Source organism: Lathyrus oleraceus, chromosome 3 (genome assembly GCF_024323335.1).
Source record: "Lathyrus oleraceus cultivar Zhongwan6 chromosome 3, CAAS_Psat_ZW6_1.0, whole genome shotgun sequence".
NCBI classification, from domain to species: Eukaryota; Viridiplantae; Streptophyta; class Magnoliopsida; order Fabales; family Fabaceae; genus Lathyrus; species Lathyrus oleraceus.
This window is the reverse complement of record NC_066581.1, coordinates 404,029,729-404,045,863: the sequence shown is the minus strand read 5'-3', so window position 1 is coordinate 404,045,863 and position 16,135 is coordinate 404,029,729. Positions and strand designations below refer to the sequence as shown.

The 16,135-nt window shown below is 38.0% G+C and overlaps 1 non-coding gene and 1 pseudogene across 1 annotated transcript; one reads left to right on the top strand and one right to left on the bottom strand.

Moving 5' to 3' along the window:
• Positions 1–2,258: 2,258 nt before the first annotated feature.
• On the top strand, positions 2,259–2,365 carry LOC127133302 (small nucleolar RNA R71). Its single transcript, XR_007807287.1, has one exon. It is a non-coding gene; the product is annotated as a small nucleolar RNA R71 (small nucleolar RNA).
• Positions 2,366–14,994: 12,629 nt separating this feature from the next.
• On the bottom strand, positions 14,995–15,094 carry LOC127133854 (uncharacterized; annotated as a pseudogene).
• Positions 15,095–16,135: the final 1,041 nt, after the last annotated feature.

The window sequence follows — 16,135 nt, the reverse complement described above, 5'->3', positions numbered from 1 at the left end:
CATATTCTACTTCCAATAACCACTCTTTGTGCTATAGAATCTCATTTTTCATTATTAACATCTGTGACGCCTCCCTTCTTCGGTACGACATGTACTGGGCTGACCCATTGACTATCGGATATTGGGTAGATAATCCCTGCTTCTAATAGATTTTGCACTTCTTTCTTTACTACATCACTCAAAATGATATTTATCCTTCTTTGATGTTCTCTAGAGGTCTTACTGTCTTCCTCTAGCATTATGTGATGCATGCATATGGAAGGGCTTATTCCTTTTAGATCTAAGATATTGTTGCCTAAAGCAGTTGGATATTTCCTTAAAACATGTAGAAGCTTTTCGGTCTCTATCTGCCCTAAGTTTGCATTAACTATTACAGGTCACTCGAGTTCAGTGTCTAGGAGTTCGTACCTTAGATTTTTGGGTAGCGTTTTAATTTCTAGGGTTGGTTTCTTTGGGTAAGGCATATGATCGGGCGTTAGTGCTAGGCATTCGCTTAGGCTGTCATCTTGGTATTCCTTACTCCAATTTTCATCTTCAAAAGTAGGAGGCATTGGAACTTTCAGTATTTCTAAGTATGATGTTTGTTCATTCTCCATTTCTCTTATACATTCGTCGATGACATCCAATAGATAACAGGTAGCGTCTATAGCTGGTGCCTTTAAGAATTACGTCAAAATAAATTCGACTTTTTCCTCACCAACTTCAAAGGTTAGCTTGTCTTTCTTAACATCTATAATGGCTCCGGCAGTGGCTAAGAATGGTCTTCCTAATATAATAGGGATGTTGGAATCCTCTTTTATGTCCATGATTATGAAATCAGTAGGAATATAGAATTAACCTACGTGCACCGGAACATTCTCAAACATACCTACAGGAAATTTAACAGAATGATTCGCAAGTTGTACGGACATCCTAATAGGTCTTAGTTCTTCCATTTTAAGCCTTTCGCATATGGATAAGGGCATTAAGCTAATATTGGCTCCTAAGTCACATTGTGCTTTATCTATGACAAACTTTCCGATTACACAGGGTATGGAGAAACTCCTTAGGTCTTTCAGTTTATGAGGCATGTTGTTTTGTATTATAGCGCCACACTCAGCAGTAAGTGTAACAGTTTTGTTATCCTTGATCTTCTTCTTATTAGATAAGATTTGCTTAAGAAACTTAGCATATGAGGGCATTTGAGCGATGGCTTCTGTAAAGGGTATTGTGATATTCAATTATTTTAGAAGCTCTACAAAAATTTTAAATTGCCCTACACTTTTAGATTTAACAAGTCTTTGAGGATAATGGATATGAGGTTTATATGGTGGTGGAGGCACATATGGTTCTTCTTTTTCTACGGCCTCTTTGCTTTTATCTTCCGCTAGTTCGTCTTCCTTCTCAGTTATCTTACCGGGGTCTTTGTGCATGGTTGGGTTTTGAATTCTAGGGTCGGTCGGTACGTCTAGTTCTGTCCCACTTCGTAGTATAATAGAATTTGCATGACCTTTCGGGTTTGGTTATGGTTGTCTAGGAAATGTGCCTGCATGGGAAGCAGTAGGTTCTTGTTGATGAGCCACTTGCGGAATTTGTGTTTCCAACATTTTGTTATGGGTGACTAAAGTGTCTACCTTGTTTTCTAACTGCTTGATTCAGGAAATCCTTATTTGTCTGGGCTTGGGTAGCTATGAAGTTTTTCATCATTATTTCAAGGTTTGACTTCCTAGGAGCATTTGGAGCATTTGTGGCAGCTTTATGATATCCTGATGGTACAGCAGGTGCTTGGTTAAGTGTATACAATGCATTATTGTTTTTGTATGAAAAAGTTAGGATGGTTCTTCCAACATGGGTTATAGGTGTTTGATTAAGGCTTTCCTTGAGCATAGTTCACCTGGCCTGTGGAGACTCCCGTCAAAAGTTGACATTCAAGGGCAGCATGCCCAGGAACTCCGCATATCATGCAGTTTGGTGCTACAGAAGCCACAGTGGTTGCGGGTGTTATGGTGAGGCTGTCTATCTTTTGAGTAAGAGCATCTACCTTAGCTTTGACATGGTCAAGACTACTTATTTCGTACATACCGCCTTTCATTGGAGGTTTCTCTACAGAGGTTCTTTCGCTTCCCCACTGGTAATGATTCTGGGCCATACTTTCAATAAGTTGATAGGCCTTATTGTAGGGTTTATCCATCAGTGCGCCACATGTGGCGACGTCTATTGTTAATCTTGTATTGTACAAGAGACCGTTGTAAAAGGTATGGATGATCAACCACTCTTCCAGACTGTGATGTGGACAAAGCCTCATCATGTCCTTGTATCTCTCCCAAGCTTCAAAAAGTGATTCGTTATCTTTTTGTTTAAACCTGTTTATTTGGGCTCTTAGCATAGCCGTCTTACTAGGTGTGAAATATCGTGCTAAGAAAACTTTCTTCAACTCGTTCCACGTAGTGACAGAGTTGGCTAGTAGATATTGGAGCCAAGCTCTAGCTCTATCTCTTAATGAGAAAGGGAAAAGATGTAGTCTTATAGCTTCGGGGATGACACCATTTGCTTTCACTATGTCTATGTATTGCAAAAACACTGACAAATGTAGGTTCGGGTCCTCCGTGGGACTACCTGAAAATTGGTTTTGCTGTACGGCTGACAACAACGAAGGTTTTAGCTCGATATTATTTGCCTCGATGGCAGGAGAAGCGATGTTGTTATGTGGTTCATCCTGTGAAGGGATGGCATAGTACTTGAGAGGACGGTTCTGCGGTTCTTCGGTCATCTTTGGTTGTATAACTGGTTCAGGAATAGGGATATTAAGATCGGGAAGATTTTGCTTGATATGGTGTTCTCGTATTAGGTCTCGTATTCGGCGTTCTAATCCTAGATAACGCTCTGGTTCTTCGAATGGTAGCTCTAATTTCTCGCCTCGAGAGTGAGTACTTGGCATACACTCGACAAATTAGAAAAGGAAATAGAATTGTTTGCCTAAGTCTATACTGGGCAACACTGGAGTTACGATATCGACTAAATTGGTCCCTAGCAACGGCGCCAAAAACTTGATCGCGACTTAGTAAGTTTATGGGATTCGTGACCGCAAGTTCACAGTCTTATCGCGTAGTTTTAAAGATCATCGAACCCAAAGGACTAATAATCGAACGTACCGTTATCTAATGTTACTATATAAATCTAAGGTTGAGGATCTTTCTAAGAGTGGAGGGACAAAGAGAAATAACTATAACTAAAACAGAATATTAATAAAGATATTTAATAACGGGATATCGGTATGTAACGCATCAAACTTTGGGGATTCGATAGATAGTTGGTATAATCTTAAAGATCAAAATATTCTTTAGTAGAAATTATTTATTTAAAGGACTTTGTCTCACACTCTCGTTTTTATTGACTCTGACCATACTCTTAAACCAAAATGCTTGGCTCTCGCGGTCTCATTTGAATTTAAAAGTAATTTTTGAATATAAATAAAGTCAAATTAATCCTAAAGCGCTCTCGCCATGTTTAGGAGTAATGCCTAGTTTCAGCTATCTGGTTAAAATCTCAAACTCTCGTTCTTATTGACCGTAACCTTTGTTTGCTTTGTACTCTCGTACGAAAAACAATTTCGAATTTAATACAAGAAACTAAAACTGAAAAATAATATTTTATAAAAGTCAACACCAATTATTTACGAACCCTGTTGTTTCGACGGTCTTTACATAACGATACCTATTGGTTTAGCCGGACATGGATCCGAGAGAAAATGTGATATTCAAATAATTAAGCATACAATAAGGCATAAGTAATTAAAATGGCAATTGAAATAAAACTTGGAATATAAATTGAGAACTTGGAATGAATACTGATTCTTCAAATTAAACAATTCTGACACGCTTTGGCAATCGAGTTCACCGTTACAATCAAATTCAGTTGATTAAACAAAAATTGCAATAGTCCCTGATGTGGAGAATCTATTGCTTTTACAAGGTAGGAATCTGCCTAAGAAAATCTAACAACAAGAATTTGACTAGAAAAATGCACCCACGTCCGTGAAGACTAACTTATCTATATATACTCCCCACTCTCCTTAAAAGTAGTCTTGGATATCTACTAGTGGAGAGAGGTTAATTGAAAAAGTAAAAATCGGTCGTGGCGAAAAGTGTGGAGAAGAACAAGGAGGACCAGGTTGGTGACGGCTGCTACAACCCTAATTTGGTCCACGTGACGGGCGCCACCTTCATGTAGTGTGGTGGACGCCACCTTAATGCAATATGGTGGGCGCCACCACATCATAGTCCCTTGTGGCAGGTGCCACGCTTCCAAGTGGTGGGCGCCACCCTTCTTGTGTGGTGGGCACCACTATTCATATTTTGCTCCATTTTCTTCTCTTTTTCTTTCCTTTTTACTATTTTTCTCTTTGCTTTTATAGACATCTCTTATTTGATAAATACCTGAAATAAACATAAAATATGGCGTAATACTATGAAAAATCAAGTAAAAAACAATGCATGTTAAGTCAAATATACGATAAATTTTCGCGTTATTAGGATCTTTGATCGAACGCGCACTTGCCCATCAGATCTGCCACCTCAATTAATGAGGGAGATCTGATGGCCCATGTTTTTTCTCATTTATTTTAATTTCTGATTTTATTTTTAAATAGCCTTATTTTGTTTAATTCATAATAAATCCATTTTTAACTCAAAAAATATGAGACATTCACCAAAAATCTTTAAATATTTTTCTCTTCCATACTTTGAATTAAAATTATTTTTTTGGATTAATTTTGGTATTTTTCATGAATTAAATGTTTTTGTGCATATTTTTAATTGTTTTAAAATGCTTCTGACTTTCTAAAAATCATGAATTTTTTTGTCTAAGGTCCTTTGACCTTGTTTAACCTAGGATAAATCTCTTGGCCATTTATTTGGTGTTTTGAAGGGATTTGAGGTTTTGTCCATATTAAAATGCATTTTAATTCATTTTTAAATTGATTTTTAATTGATTAAATGTTTAAAAATTATGTTGAGCCATTTTTTGGTCTTGTGATGTTTGACTTTCTATTTGGGTCTTGGTCATGGTTGATTTGACTCTTGTTTAATCAAAACCATTGGATTTAGGGGATTGATGAAATGTACATTTTATCTCCCAAAATGAATGGATGGTATTGATCAGATGAAATTTCTCTCATGATCAATTTGTGTTTCTATTTCCCCTTCCCTATTCATCTTCATCTCTATTCTTCCTCAATCCCTTATTGACCAATGAAATATTTTTATGTCTAATGTTAGTTGATTCATCAATGACCTTGTGTCAGATGAATCAACGTGAGCCAGACTGAGATAGGTCCTTCCCATTTTCTTTTAGTGTGTGGTATATTTTAGGAGTTTAGTTCTTTGTACCAAATATCTAACATACATCAACACCTATATTTTTATTGCCCGACCTCAGATAGTTGTGACTTCTATATAAGTCCAATTACGATTGTTTAACATAGAGCTAAATCTGACCCTCAAGGCATGTCATTCTACTAAGTGAGATTGTAAGTCTCTCATTCTTCATGGTATTGTGTGGGAACTTGACCTTTTTCCCTTTCATGGGAGCTAGTGGCATATGTGTTGAATTATCCAAGTTGGAGCCCTTCTCATGGAAGATGTCTTGGTTCAAGGATCCATACTTGTGAATGAATGGTTGAGTGTTCTCCAAAGAATGACGTAATCAATTAAAACTCACCACTAACATTTAACTAACCATTGGCTAATTCTTAATTAATGTCGCTTTACTTTTAAGTCATTTACTTTATGCAATTTAAATTTCAATACCTTTATCATTCATTTCCATTTACCTTTCATGCAACTTGTTTATGTTTCAAGTCCCTTTCATTTTGCTCACTTGAGCCATATCTTGTGATTGTATATATTCGTTTGCTTGCTTTTGTTTTGTTTGTGGTCTTAGGACCTTAAAACACCTAATAACAACAAAACCCTATAAAACATCTTGTTGGACTGTTGGATTTGATCTGAGCTTCTGGACTTAGGATTAAGAAACATTCACTGTGCTAAAGGGCTTGGCCAATGCCAATATTTGAGACTGAGCTGTATTTGACTATGCTTTCATCTTACGCAAGCCCTGGGACCTCTTTGATTCATCTGCTATCATGTCTTTATGCTTAATTGTTAGTTTGTTATTATTGTCTATATCTGATGTTTTGTTCTGAGTTGATCAAGGAATATTTCATCTGATACATTGGAAGGTATTGAAGACTGCTAGCTATTGGAGTGCTTGCTTGGATATGGCTATCTTTATTTGATGCCTTGATCTTTATGCTGTCTGGATATCACCCATTGCTTATTGCTTATTGCTTGATTAAATTCCAAAGGAAAATGTGTTTCCATGTGACATTCTTGTCTGTTGCATTTCATCCCATTGGTCCAATCTTTTCAACTCTTAACTTTTAAATTTGTGCTTAGGATAGTCTCTTCATCTCCTCCCACTTCTTTAATTTCAAAATCTCTCCCTCTTTTCAAAAACTTTCTTTGCTCGTGATTTCAAACTTAGACATGTTTTAATGATTAGAAACTTTGGCCTTATGCCATTGAATTTTTAAACTTTTTTTCTTAATCAAACTTTTAAATAAACTTAACCATATTTACTTAAATTTCAAAAACACAAAAAGAATTAATAACCTCATCTAAATCTTTGGCCTTTTGTGCCTTTTCTTGTTAAATTTTTTGTTAAAATCAATTCACCAACTCCTTTGAAATTTTTACCACGAACTACAGGGTTTTGATCCCTCATTTTTATGTTGGTACGTAGGAATAAGACCAAAGATCTTGTCAAACACACAAAAAATATAATCAATTATGACTTTTCTCATCTCTACACTCTATATTTTACCAAACATGATTTATACCCAAAAACATATGCACACAAAAAGTGCTCCCTAGGAGTACCTAGGACACTTTGGGTGCTAACGCCTTCCCTCTGTGTAACAAACCCCCTTACCTATAATCTCTGTCATTTTATTAGTTTTGATTTAAAAAACTTCTTATCTTTGGGTTTTTTTCGTACTTTTCCCTTTTCCCTTGGAAACAATAAAATTATTCAACTTCACAAGCCTACAACTTTCACCTAAAAGATCCTTTGGGATTGTTTCTTTTTGCATCTTGTTCTACTCCATGAAGTGATAATTTGGCTCAAAGAAAATCAGAAAACACGCGAGTGGATTGGATTTGGCCTAAGCTTGAACATGGTGACCTGAACCCTGTTTTGGTCTGTGACCTATAATATTGAATCATGCACAAATCAACTTTGGGCCACTTCTCACGCGTGAAAACCAATTACCCATAACCAAATGCATATGAGGACAACTTGAAATGACTTGTGAAGCTCTAAAATCATGAGTTTGACACCAAAATTTCACATGATCGGGATCTAAAATTTTCCAAGTCAATTCACATGTATCTGAATCCCAACACACTCCCTATAAATATGGGAATCTTTTGCATTCATTTGAAAGCTTGAAAATCCAAGAAAACTCTGTAACTTTTGAACCCTGACACCTCAAATAACCAGTCAAGCTCTTTTTTGATTCAAGCTCTTTCCTTCCATTTTTTTGCCTGGAATCCTTCACTGGCATCCTATGAAGGTGTTTGAAGCATTGTCTTGGTCTGAATCCTTCTACAACTTAGCTTCCGGATCTACCGTTGTTGACTTCTGAAGCTTCGATCGAACAGGTAAATACGAGTAACAACCTTGAGCAAACAAGTTACCACACTCTTCTCCTTGTTCCACTGATCAAAAGCCCTTTCTTACTTGTCATTTATTTTCAATATTCACCATTTAAATTTACTTTGAAGAACTTGGGTTCTTCGAGTTTTTAAGAAAATTCTCCCTGCTCAAGAGAAAATTAACTGCTCTGGTGCAGGGAGACATGAACGATGATGTGTTTATCAACTGAATCCATGCTTGGTTCATGTAAAAACATGAGTTTATGAAGTTGCAAAATTACAAATCTGGAGGTTGAAGATGAAGTGCTTCGTGCGCTTCAGTGGCAAAATTCAAATCCTTGGCCTATCAAAACGTGCCACTCAACCTATATGTTACATTTAAATGATTTTTTTATTTATTTTATTTCATTTTATTTCCTTTTCTTTTAAAATTAATTTTAAATAGCTCATTTAATATTTTTTAATCCATTTTTTCTCATAATTCCATAAAAATATTTTCTATCACATACCATTTTTTGCATTGTTTTAAAATCATTTTTGCATTTATTGCATATTTTTATTATGTTTCATTTAATTTTTATTTTAATCATTTTTTATCCCAACTTTTGAGGTCAATTTACTCTTATTTTTGTTGATCTCTCATTTTTTTCCTTGACTTTTATTTGATTTGTTGCTACCTCTTTGACATTTTCCTTTTATTTTCTTTATTTAATCAATATTAAATCATTATTAATTCATTTTATTTTGATTTTGTTGATCACTTGATATTTTGAATTGGGTTTGATTACTTGATTGATGAATTCTTCCCCGTCTCAAATCATTGATAAATGGACTTGAGGTTGATCAACCTTCATTGATCCAAAACTGTTGATAGATGATTGTGAATAGGAATCTAAGATTCCCAAATTCTTGTGAAAAAATTTCAAAGATAATGGCTTTGTAAAAACGTCAGCAAGTTGATTTTGCATATTATCGTATTAACAAAAAACGATCCCTTTTCAACATGATCTCTACGAAAATGATGTCGATTTCTACATGTTTAGTTTGTGAGTGAAGTACCAGGTTCTACATGCAGCCAAGGTTTAACCATAAGACTTGTGCACAACAACTATTAGCGGATACATATTCAGCCCCAAAGGTAGAAAGAGCAACAATATGTCGCTACTTATTGTGCTAAGAAACCAAAAAGTTTCCAAACAAGTGACAAGTACCACTAGTACTTTTCCTATCCGACATGGACCCCACAGAATCACAATCCGAAAAACCTACTAAAGTACATGCGATATCTTTAGGAAACCAAAGACAATGATGTGAGGTTCCGTTAAGATACCTCAAAATCCTTTTTACGGTCTGTATACATGCGTTTTCGACGCCATGGGATTTGGTGTACAAAATGTTTCTTCCGACATTAACGACATAGGATAAACGTTTGGCTAATAAGTATGGTTCGACACTTCGACAAAATGGAGGTTTCGACATTTCGACAAGACATCTGCAGCTGGGAAGACACCTTTGACAGACATGGAGAACATTGTAGTATATCGACAATTCGACAAAAGGTCTGAAGGAAGACGTCATTTCGACTTAAAGTACAAATTCAAATTCAAAAGAGTCGTGACGTTCGGCAGAAGACGCGCGGAAGCATCTGGGGAAAGGAAGAAAGCCGTTTGTCACAGTTTTAGGATTTGGTAGTTAGTAACAGTTATGTTATTTGTATATAAATAGGGTAGTTGTTATCTGAAAAAGTGTGTGAAAAATTACTTGTACAGAATTCCTGAAAACACTCAAAGTACCCGTGTGAGAGAAAAGAGTCATATTTGGAACATGTATGTGTAACGAACACCAATTTCTTCCAAAGTTATATTTCATAGAAAACAAAGTTCTTTGTATTTTTCCTTTACGCTTTCCAGTTTTGTTACCTTTCTACGCTTTATTTTCGACACTTTACATTTCGTCAGTTTATTTTCTGCCATTTTACTTCATTTTGTCAAATTTACATCTCTTTAAACGCTTTAATCAGCATTCCTTCAACGTAAAACACTTAGAGAACAAAAATGAAAGATATGAAAGTGGTTCTAGACATCTTCAAGACCATCTAGATCTGCACATGTCCTAGGATTTGTGTGGTTGATCCTGCAAGTAACCCAATTCTACAAGTTTTGGTAAACCAGAGGTTGTTCGCCAAAATTCACAGCGAACAAATTGGCACGCCCAGTGGGACTGTGCAGAAATCTAGAAATTTAGATAATCACTAGTCAAAGTTTATTCTTCGTTGTATGAGACTGAGAAGCGGTAAATTGGCCATATCCGAAGTAGAAATACCTAAAAGAACAAGAGTAAGAAAAATGGCGAACCAGCCAAATAATCTAAACGAATCCGTCCCAGTATCCAACCCTGCCCCTTCGACAAAAGGCAATATAGGATCGGTCCCTGTGTCAGAGGCTGTACCTTCGTCAACAGGGTCAATGCCAGCGGTTTCGATATCGCAAAACGCGCCTAGTTCGTCCTTCAGGGCACAACAAATGCCCGTTGGGACACCCCCTCCTGTGGAAAACACTTCTAGGCCTTTTGTAACAAATTTCACCATGCCTCTGCCTGGTAGGGAGCAACCCTTTGGAATGCCAACTTCGGTAGTGGCAAATTTACACAATTCCCCGTTAATATATTCGGATTCGATGGCCAACGTGTCTTCACCCTTACAAGGGTCAGGATATGGTGGAAACATGAGTAGACTGAATCAACAACCACTTTATGTGCCGTCGATAACAAATAATTCGGCGCAAGTAATTAGACAACAGGTGGACGAGAGTAATCATGATATGGTCCAAATGTTGACACAACAAATGGGAGCGGTGTTTAACCCCCTAATACAAAACACCACCCAAACGAACCAATTATTGGCGGCGCAGATGACGCGCATTGCTGATTTCTTTGGAGTCCCTCAAACTCGACACAGAAAACAAGTGATTCATAACCCAGTGGTAGCGGTCCAGGAAGAGCCTACGATAAACCAGATACCGTTGGATAATCCTCAAACAAACGTCAGAAACCAAGAGGATGTAGTCGAACAGCCTCGTGTCGAAGTCCCTGTTCCACAAGAGCCTAGAAGGATAGTAATCCAGAGAGGCCAAGACGCGGATGCTGTATTGCAACAACGGATACGGTATAATAATCCGCCTATCGAAAACAATTTGGCAGCCATGGTCGAAACGATAATGGCACAAAATGGGATGAACATGGGTTTACAAAGGCCTAGTTACGCATCCCCACTATCGGAATATATTCTGCAAGAAGAACTGCCACCAAGATGGAAAGTCCCTAAGTTCACAAAGTTCTCAGGGGACACTAGCGAGTCCACTATAGAACATGTGGCACGTTATCTGATCGAGGCAGGGGAAATAGCCCGTAATGAAAATTTGAAAATAAAATATTTCCCTAGTTCCTTAACAAAAAACGCGTTTACTTGGTTTACATCTTTGCCTGCAAACTCAGTATACACGTGGACCCAATTAGAAAGGCTGTTCCATGAACAATTCTACATGGGACAAACAAAAATAAGTCTGAAAGAATTAGTCAGTGTTAAGAGAAAACACTCCGAACCAATAGATGATTATTTAAATAGGTTCAGATTGCTGAAGGCTAGATGTTTCACCCCGGTGCCGGAACATGAGTTGGTCGAAATGGCCGCAGGGGGACTAGATTATTCTATAAGGAAGAAACTAGATACCCAGTATCTGAGGGATATGGCACAATTAGCAGATAGAGTGAGACAGGTTGAAAGGTTAAGGGACGAGAAATTCAGGGCAAATAGGAATAAAAAAGAGAGGGTAGCCTACGTAGGGGTTCGCCAAGATGATGAGTACGACGAAAACGAACCAAGTAACTTCGACGAACAAGAGGTTGACCTAGCAGAACTAAAGCAAGGCCCACCTTATTCGTGCAAAGTGCTAACTCCGTCGAACGGAAACCCAGTCGAAACCAACGATAAGTTCCCCAAAAGGACTTATACGTTCGACATCACCAAATGTGACGAAATCTTCGATCTGTTGGTTAAAGATGGTCAATTAATAAAACCGCCAGGCGCTAAAGAACCGCCTATGGAACAACAGAAAAAGAGAGGTTTTTGTAAATACCATAATTTTCTGGGCCATAAAACGTCTCGTTGTTTCCTTTTCAGGGATCTCGTTCAAAATGCTATCCGTGACGGAAGGCTGAAATTTGGTGACAAACCGAAACAACAAATGAGGATCGATTCGAATCCTATGCAGGCAGTCGAAGCCCACTACGCTGAACCATCCATCGTGAACATGGTGGAGGCCGAAGTTGCTCCTGATGGTAATTTGGAAATGGTGGAGGCCCCTGAAAGTTTCGACACAAATATCAACATGGTCGAGATTGCTGATGATCTCGCAAGCCAGAACGAAGTTGAAGTTACTGAAGGCTTCGACAACCAGAAAAGAACGGAAACTACTGAAGGTTTCGACAAGAAGGACGGTGACAATACTGCTGAAAATATGAAGTTTCGACAAGAGGAGAAGTGGGACCGCTTGGGACAGCCAAGTGGAAAGTATGACTATCTTGTGAAGTATAATGCGCCGGCAAGCTCTCAGATCGACATCAACACAATCCAACCAAGCGGTTGGGGAGATGCTTCTTCAGACAACAACGAAGAAACAGTCGAGGCAATTGGGCATTCCCCTAATACGAAAGAGAAGGTTACTGAAAACCTCATTATTGAAAACGAGGCTGCTGAAGGCCTTGATTCTGACCGAACGAAAAAAGGTGATGTCGCCAACTGCGTCAACACTATGGGGCCTTTCAGTGAAGAAGTCACAAAAATCAAAGCGGAAGCCGCTAACGGTTGATAACACGAAATTATATCGCTTTTTAAGACTTAATTCAATTAAATTATTTTATCATTTACACTAATTTATCCCATTTTATCAGATATTATGCAGTATTTCTCTTCTATTTATATCAGGTACCCATTTTGAAGCAAAAGTGAAAAAGGGAAGAAAAGGAGGTGTAAAAAGCAACAAAAAGGAGAGAAAAGGAACCAAAGGCCAAAGCCCAAAGCGCACAAGTCACCAATGCTGTGCCTGTGACGGACGTCACAGGACGCGTGACGAGCGTCACGCGAAGGAGCCTTGTGACGGACGTCACACATAGCGTGACGAGCGTCACGCAACCCCACTACCTTTGTGGCGCAAGTATCGCCCTCAGAAGGACTTGAAGAATAACGTTAAGGAATTGGTCTCCTATATGCACGCCGTGGATATAGCCACGCTGAAGAAGGAGAGAAACGGAATGCTGCTACCAAGGCCATTATAAATAGCCGTCTCACAAACCAAAAGTTACACAGTTTTTGCACGCTCAGTTTTGCGGAAGCTCTGCCAAATTTATTTTTTTCACGCCTTTGCTTATTTTTCTTCCTTTCCAGCATCGTCCATTTTATTTATTTTATTTTGCAAGCTTTGTTTTCTTTTTCCCTTGCAATTTATTTTCCCCCGTTCTTAGCTTTTAGATATTTTTCGCGTAGTAGTTTCTACACCGGAAACTACTGAGCAACTTTATACCGGATTTAACCTTACGTTATATTCGAGTTTTTTTATTTCCTTGATTTAATTTACTGTTTAATTGAAGAATCGAAGAACAAATCCTACCGGCTTGTGGTGGAGTATTCAAGACCATTGTATTACGCATTCAGGTTCTTTAATTGTTATTTAATTTTTATGCTTTATTCTATTGTTTATTTGCATTGCCTGCCTGAAATGAGTCTGTGTATGCATGATATTAATTATTATTTAGTAAGCATGTCTGGCTAATTTGCCTAGGTATCGGTATGTAAAGTAAGCAGAAAGAGGGATCAAAACTAAGTCGGTCTATTCAAACTTAAAATTAGAATCAATCTTTTTACGGTCTTAACTTACAGGTTTAATAACAAGATTTTTTACAAAGGTAAAAGACATAAAGAAGTTGAAACCAACAGAGCGAGAGTTTGAGGTTTTAACTGGACAGTGTAAGTTAGTCATTAAATCTATCTCAGGGCGAGAGCAAGTTTTAGAATTAATTAAATTCTGACCTTTTTCCAAAAAGTATTTTTAAAGGTTGAATGTGAGGACGAGAGTTAAGCATTTAGATTTAATTGTATAACCTAAGTCAACAGAGCGAAAGTTTGAGATAAGGGTGTTTAAAACGGTCAGTATTTTCTTAAAAAGAGTTTCTGCAACTTTATTGTTTTCAAAATATGATTTTTGACTTAATTATAAGTGACAGCAACATTAACATAAGATCATGGTTTCTTCAACAGAGCGAGAGTTTGAGATAAAACCTTTAACCAATAAAGTTAGTCGAAACGATTTATTTTAAAACCGAGAGACCGACAAGGAATTGATTCCCTAGTTTTGACGAACCACATACCGATATCCGTTTTATTAATATTTAATCTAGATATTAGTTTAGCTCTTAGCTCCCTTTTCCCCAAACAATCAAACATTTTCACCTTAGATTTACGTAGTAACCTTAGATAACGGTACATCGATTCATAAGTCCCTGTGGGATCGATATCTTTTAAAACTACGCGATAGAACTGTGCACTTGCAGTTTGTATCCCATTCTCGACTCGCACAGTCGAGCGATCAAGTTTTTGGCGCCGTTGCCGGGGACTTTTATTCAATCGATATCGTAACTCTTCCGTTACGCTGTAGAGACTAAGGTTTCTTTTTCCTTCTATTCTTTCTTTCGTTGATTTGTATGCAACGCACTCGCTCTCAAGGCGAACCGCTCTATTTACGAATCAACGATATCGAACTATATCTCCGAGTCTTACGACGAATTCGGGAATATCGTGCTGAAAACAATCTCCCTCCTATAAACCTTCCTGATATCAAAAACATTTTTCCTTCTTTAACCGAGATGGCAGAACCAGCTCGTGCTCTTAGAGATTACGCCGCTCCATCGCAAGATGAACCGCATTCAAGTATTGCTCCGCCCGCAATCGAAGCAAACAACTTTGAACTTAAACCTTCACTGCTGCAGGCTGTGCAACAGAACCAATTCTCTGGAAATCTTACCGAAGATCCAAACCTTCATTTATCCGTATTTGTTCAATATGCTGATACTGTTAAAGCTAATGGTGTCACTTCAGAGGCAATTCGACTTCGTCTTTTTCCTTTCTCATTAAGAGATAGCGCTAGAAGATGGCTTCAATCTCTACCTTCCAACTCAGTCACCACATGGAACGAGTTGAAGAAAGTTTTCCTTGCCCGATATTTTCCGCCAAGCAAAACAGTTATGTTAAGAGCCCAGATAAACGGATTTAAACAGAAAGACAACGAGTCTCTTTTCGAAGCATGGGAAAGATACAAAGACATGATGAGACTTTGCCCACACCATGGTTTGGAAGACTGGTTAGTAATTCACACATTTTATAATGGTCTCTTATACAATACAAGGTTAACAATAGACGCCGCTGCAGGTGGTGCATTAATGAACAAACCTTATGCTGATGCTTACCAGCTTATCGAGAGCATGGCCCAAAACCACTATCAGTGGGGAACCGAACGAACAACAGTGGAAAAACCTCAACCGAAAACTGGCATGTACGAGATAAGTAACCTTGATCACGTCAATGCAAAAGTGGATGCTTTGGTCCAGAAGATTGAAAGTTTAAATGTATCACCACCAACCGCCGTGGTTGCTATAGCTCAGAATTGCGAGGTCTGTGGAATCCAAGGCCACACTCCTGCGGAATGTCAACTCTTGACTGGAATCCAAACAGAGCAAGTAAACTATGCTCAAGGAAGCCCCTATTCGAATACCTATAACCCAAATTGGAAGAATCATCCAAACTTTTCATATAAGAGTAATAATGCTTTATACGCACCTGGACAGTCTCCGAATCAAACCCCATCTATACCTCCGGGGTACCAGAAACCAAATCCTAACAATAATACCCCTAGAAAATCCAACTTGGAAATCATGATGGAAAACTTTATAGCTTCCCAACAACAAACCAATAAAGATTTCTTAAACCAGAACATACACACTGGCGAACAACTTAAACAACTAGCAAGCAAAGTAGATGCCTTGGCTACCCATAACAAAATGTTAGAAACCCAAATATCTCAAGTAGCTCAACAACAAGCACCTACTGCTGCACCAACTGGTACATTCCCTGGACAGCCCCAACCTAATCCGAGAAGCCAAGCTCATGCAATTATATTAAGAAGTGGAACGGAAGTGGAAGGACCGTCTGATCCAAGGATAGAAAACCAAAGCCCTAAGAAATCTACTGAGGAAAGTGAACCTAAGGAAAAGGAAGAGAGTAATAAGGATACCCTAGAAAAGAAGGAACCTTATGTACCTCCACCACCTTACAAACCACCTATACCTTACCCTCAAAGGCTTGTTAAAACCAAAGATGTAGGTCAATTTAGAAA